Source organism: Mytilus edulis, chromosome 7, assembly GCF_963676685.1.
Source record: "Mytilus edulis chromosome 7, xbMytEdul2.2, whole genome shotgun sequence".
NCBI lineage: Eukaryota > Metazoa > Mollusca > Bivalvia > Mytilida > Mytilidae > Mytilus > Mytilus edulis.
Genome location: NC_092350.1, coordinates 71,216,962 through 71,222,778, shown reverse-complemented (window position 1 = coordinate 71,222,778; position 5,817 = coordinate 71,216,962). Strand labels below are relative to the sequence as shown.

The window sequence follows — 5,817 nt, the reverse complement described above, 5'->3', positions numbered from 1 at the left end:
TTGCTGTATATAGAACGAGTTGTTCAAAAGAAAAAAATAAATGGATAAAAAGAGATTTTTTAAATGGAAGTCAACTTTGCTTTTTTCTATGAGATATTCCTTTCAAAGGGTGTATTACGTTTCCAACATTTTTTTGCATTACTTTTCCAAAATAATAGTTGCACCTTAACGCATTTACCTGTATTTCACCTGTAAAAAATGGTAATAATAATATATAAGACTTAATATTATTATAGTATTTCTTAGTAATTTGTAATTAATGAGTTCCTTCAATAGGTAGATAATTATTGCATTATCCAAAATATTTAAACAAATACCATACATTTTGTGTTTTAGAGACATTTTTTTTCAACTGAGCCATTTAAGGGGAGATAACTCTTTTAGTAAAAAAAAGTTACTGGTCTGATTGGGATTTTTTTAAAATTTTACTTGTATCAAGAAAGCAGTTCAGTGACACCACTTTTTCTTTTTTTTTCTTTATACATATTATAAAACCTATCTTCTCACAATTTCTTTCAATGAAAGTTCTATCTCATAGATTTTTTTTTGCACAAAAATGTGTTTTTGCATGATCCTACAATTTTTCAATGACTCATAGTTTTAAAAATAGCACAGAGGCCCATTCTTTCTATTATATTTTTTAAAAGAGCATATAAAAATCTTCAATTTAGCAAAGTATAAAAAAAATGAATCTCAGGAAACTTACATATGATCTGCCTTAACATTGTGAGTACTTTTTAAAAGTTATCATGTAGAAAGTGGACCCATATTTGATGAATTCAGTTTTTTGTTATATCTTTTATATAAATTTGCATATGTTTGATTTATTTTTTGGACACTCAATTTTATGTCCTGATTTGGTTTCGGTCAGTATTATCAATTTAAAAAGCAATGAGGATAACGACTTCTATAAAAATTCAGAAACGTAGTGTCAAAACATTTAAAATGTGGAAACCAAAACACACATTTTACATCCTACTTTTTTCTGTAATTGAAAAAAAAAAGTTCCGAGCTTTCAAATTACAACCATTGTACAGGATATTTATTCTGCTTTATTTCTCTTTCTAGAATTTACTGTTCTTTTTCAAGTTACACTTAAATTATTACTACTGAAACAAAATTTTGGCAATTAAATATTTTGTATTAAAATGTTTATATGTAAATATTTTGATAAGAACAAAAATTAATATTGGTATGAAAATGTTACAAATACAAATGTGAGTATGGTTAAATATAAACCTATTTAAATATGGGTTACAAATGTTAATTTATACATATGATAAATAAGTGCTTAATGATTGAAATCACTCATACTGTAGACATATTTCATTTTACATGCATAATATTCAATGTTTGTATGGCTAATAAACAATTATTGACCAAATTGTTGTTTTTATAATTTGCATTGTGATATTGTATTCTAATTCTTTTAGTCTAGTTAAGCCATAATAGAAATGAAAACAAATCAGCTCAAAAAAGTGTTTATGACTGTAAGACTGCGTCGATACACAATTCAGATGAAATTTATAGTTGAGAATGTGTCTAGACATATTAAGACATCATTAAGAATGTCGAGATTGTGTCGAGACATATTCATACATCATTAAGAATGTCGAGAATGTGTCGAGACATATTCATACATCATTAAGAATGTCGAGAATGTGTCGAGACATATTCAGACATCATTAAGAATGTCGAGAATGTGTCGAGACATATTCAGACATCATTAAGAATGTCGAGAATATGTCAAGACTTATCGAGACAAATTCAAGACAGTCGAGAATAGGTCAAGACAAATCAAGACACATTTTAGACTGTCGAGAAAGTGTCGAGAAAAATCGAGAAACAATACAGATAGTCGAGAACAATGTCGAGAATATAAATACATATTTCAGACAAATTAAGACTTTGTCGAGAATTTTTACAAAAATTTCATACAAAACGAGAATGTCGAGTAAAAGTTCATGCAAATCGAGACAAAAACTGGTCTTTTCAGACTTTTGGAGTTTTGTAGTGATAGTAGGGGGTTCAATATACCGCAGGGGGGTCAAAATACCATGGCTAAGTAAAATTTTCAAAATATATTTCCAGTGTATTAAATACATACAAACTACTCATTGGAGTATTATAACTATGTTAAGGAGTTAGAATAGCTTGAATTTTTGAAATTTAAGGTCTATAGTAGGGGGTTCAATATACCGCAGGGGGGTCAAAATACCATGGCTAAGTAAAATTTTCAAAATATCTTTTCCAGCATATTAAATACATACAAACTACTTATTGGAGTATTATAACTGTGTTAGGGAGTTAGAATAGCTTGAATTTTTGAAATTCAAGGTCTATAGTAGGGGGTTCAATATACCGCAGGAGGGTCAAAATACCATGGCTAAGTAAAATTTTCAAAATATCTTTTTTTTTTTTTTCCAGTATATTAAATACATACAAACTACTCATTGGAGTATTATAACTATGTTGAGGAGTAAGAATAGCTTATATTTTTGAAATGCAAGGTCTATAGTAGGGGGTTCAATATACCGCAGGGGGGTCAAAATACCATGGCTAAGTAAAATTTTCAAAATATCTTTTCCAGTATATTAAATACCAGGGGCGTAGCTAGGCAATTTTGATGTGTACGCAATGCCGGAGAAGGTAGTCATACGGCCGGGGGTCTGAGGCCGCTGAAGGCCCTCAGAAGTTCTCGGGTAAATGGTGCAAAATCCTGCATTCTCGCAATTTCCGAGGACTTAAAATGACCTCACAGAAATCTTACTTTCAGGAAAAACAAGTCAACTTTGGAAATAAATAATCAGAGAAAAACAAAGAAACCCGTACTGTTGGGCTTAACAATTTGTTTTTTCTTTTCTTATGTGTAGTGGGTTAAAATGGCTTGATTAGGTATATTTTATTTGTTACCTAATCATGCTGAACCCACTTTACATTAGAAAACAAACTAATTTCTAAGCCAACACTGTGCAACTTAAATGCTATTTTTTCTTATTGAGATAATACATAAATAAAAATTCGAATCAGACACATATCTTTATGTTTTATTTTATGAGTGAAAAAGCAGTGTTTTTCAGCTTTTTTTTTTCTCTCATAAGTTAATTCTGAAAAATCAATGCCCATTTCCTTTCTTTTTTCTACTAAAGATGTCCAAAACCGTGTCTGTTTAAAAAAAATATTCATAGTATATGTTCAAAAGACCGAGTCCAGATAAACGATTCGTTTTCATTGTATTTCTCAACTAGGTCTTCACTCTTCTCATGGTACTAAAGAATCGTTCTGTCCGCGTTGCCGTCGAGACCGGCATACATGCAAATACATTAAGTATCTGAAAGATTCCCGGGTATCCTTGGTTTATAACATTTAATGTTTCCTGCAGCTTGTTAGGAATGTTATCAAAATATCCAGTCCATTTTGTTAACCATCTCCGAATTTCGATCTTGAAATTCGTCTTTTGTAACATGGGCATGCCATCATCTGCATTTCATTAAAGATTATGTCCCCAACAGCTAAAGTAAGTTGGTCAATGTTTTTTGGGATTATCTTTTGTGCGACATAACGTGGCTCTACTGTCAGAAATCTTGTATTCAACTCTGCTATCAAATGATCGACGAAAGGTAGATACATGTTCAGTTTCATAAGAATAAATTGATGTCCATGGTCTCTTAAGAATGTCATATTTTATTTCATCAGTTATTTTGGAATCTTCAGAAAAGATGTCAGGGTAAGGAGGCATATAAGACGTGGCAATTGTGTTTTGACACCCGGAGGACTAAGCCATTTTAAATTGTTTGTATCAGCAACAGAATCACGATGCTGATTTCGTAAATGAAAAGGGAAGACTAGTTTTCGGAACGGAATATAGCTACAAAGTGATCATTAACATATTTGTTTTTTTTTGTTTTTTTTATTAACTTCATTACTTTAGTTAAATTCTTACTAGATTTATCATATTTTTATTTTTGTGAGATTTTCGATGTGTACGCAATTGCGTTTTTGCGTACGGTTTGCTACGCGCCTGAATACATACCAACTACTTATTGGAGTATTATAACTATGTTATTAAAGGAGTTTGAATAGCTTGAACTTTTGAAATTCAAGGTCTATAGTAAGGGGTTCAATAAACTGCAGGGGGGTCAAAATACCATGGCTAAGTAAAATTTTCTAAATATCTTTTCGTATTGATTAAATACACACAAACTACTCATTGGAGTATTATAACTATGTTGAGGAGTAAGAATAGCTTGAATTTTTGAAATTCAAGGTCTATAGTAGGGGGTTCAATATACGGCAGGGGGGTCAAAATACCATGGCTAAGTAAAATTTTCAAAATATCTTTTGCAGTATATTAAATACATACAAACTACTTATTGGAGTATTATAACTATGTTAAGGAGTTAGAATAGCTTGAACTTTTGAAATTTAAGGTCTATAGTAGGGGGTTCAATATACCGCAGGGGGGTCAAAATACCATGGCTAAGTAAAATTTTCTAAATATCTTTTCCAGTATATTAAATACATACAAACTACTTATTGGAGTATTATAACTATGTTAAGGAGTTGAAATAGCTAGAACTTTTGAAATTCAAGGTCTATAGTAGGGGGTTCAATATACCGCAGGGGGGTCAAAATACCATGGCTAAGTAAAATTTTCTAAATATCTTTTCCAGTATATTAAATACATACAAACTACTTATTGGAGTATTATAACTATGTTAAGGAGTTGAAATAGCTAGAACTTTTGAAATTCAAGGTCTATAGTAGGGGGTTCAATATACCGCAGGGGGGTCAAAATACCATGGCTAAGTAAAATTTTCTAAATATCTTTTCCAGTATATTAAATACATACAAACTACTCATTGGAGTATTATAACTATGTTAAGGAGTTAGAATAGCTTGAACTTTTGAAATTCAAGGTCTATAGTAGGGGATTCAATATACCCCAGGGGGGTCAAAATACCATGGCTAAGTAAAATTTTCAAAATATATCTTTTCAAGTATATTAAATACATACTAACTACTCATTAGAGTATTATAACTATGTTAAGGAGTTAGAATAGCTTGAACTTTCGAAATTCAAGGTCTATAGTAAGGCGTTCAATATACCCCTTCTATACCTTGAATTGCAAAAATTCAAGCCTTCTTACTCCTTAATATAGTAATAAACTCCAATAAGTAGTTTGTATGTACTAAACATGCTGGAAAAGATATTTTGAAAAATTTACTTTGCCATGGTATTTTGACTCTCCTGCGGTATATGGAACCCTTAATATAGACCTTTAATTCAAAAAATTCTGGCAATTCTAACTCTTTTATGTTGTATGAATACACCAATAAGTACTTTGCCATGGTATTTTGACCCCCCTGCGGTATATTGAACCCCTACTCTAGGCCTTTAATTTTAGAAATTCTGGCAATTCAAACTCTTTTATGTAGTTAGAATACACAAATATGTAGTTTGTACGTATTTAACTTGCTGGAAAAGATATTTTGAAAATTTTACTTTGCCATGGTATTTTGACCCCCTTGCGGTATATTGAACCCCCTTCTCTAGCAGTCAGGGGCATTACTTAAACAAGTAATTTTTTTTAGTTACTTATTTAGGTAATTTTTGTTTAAAAAAAAAAAAAAAAATACTCAATAGAGTTATTTTGAATTTCAATAAAAGCATGGACTAAATGTAGTTCTCATGAATTTTTACATCATTTTATATCATAAAATGAAGAATTCATTAGATTTTAGAAGAGTATAGAGATAAAGGGTTACTTTAAAAAGAATGACAAAAATATTACTTGAATAAGATATTTTATTCAT

The 5,817-nt window shown here is 30.5% G+C and overlaps 1 protein-coding gene across 1 annotated transcript in view; it reads right to left on the bottom strand.

Annotated features, from left to right (window-relative positions):
* LOC139482110 (E3 ubiquitin-protein ligase TRIM71-like) overlaps nt 1-5,817 on the bottom strand; it is an 88,687-nt gene that overhangs the window by 70,615 nt on the left and 12,255 nt on the right. The gene's annotated exons all lie outside the window — the stretch shown is intronic.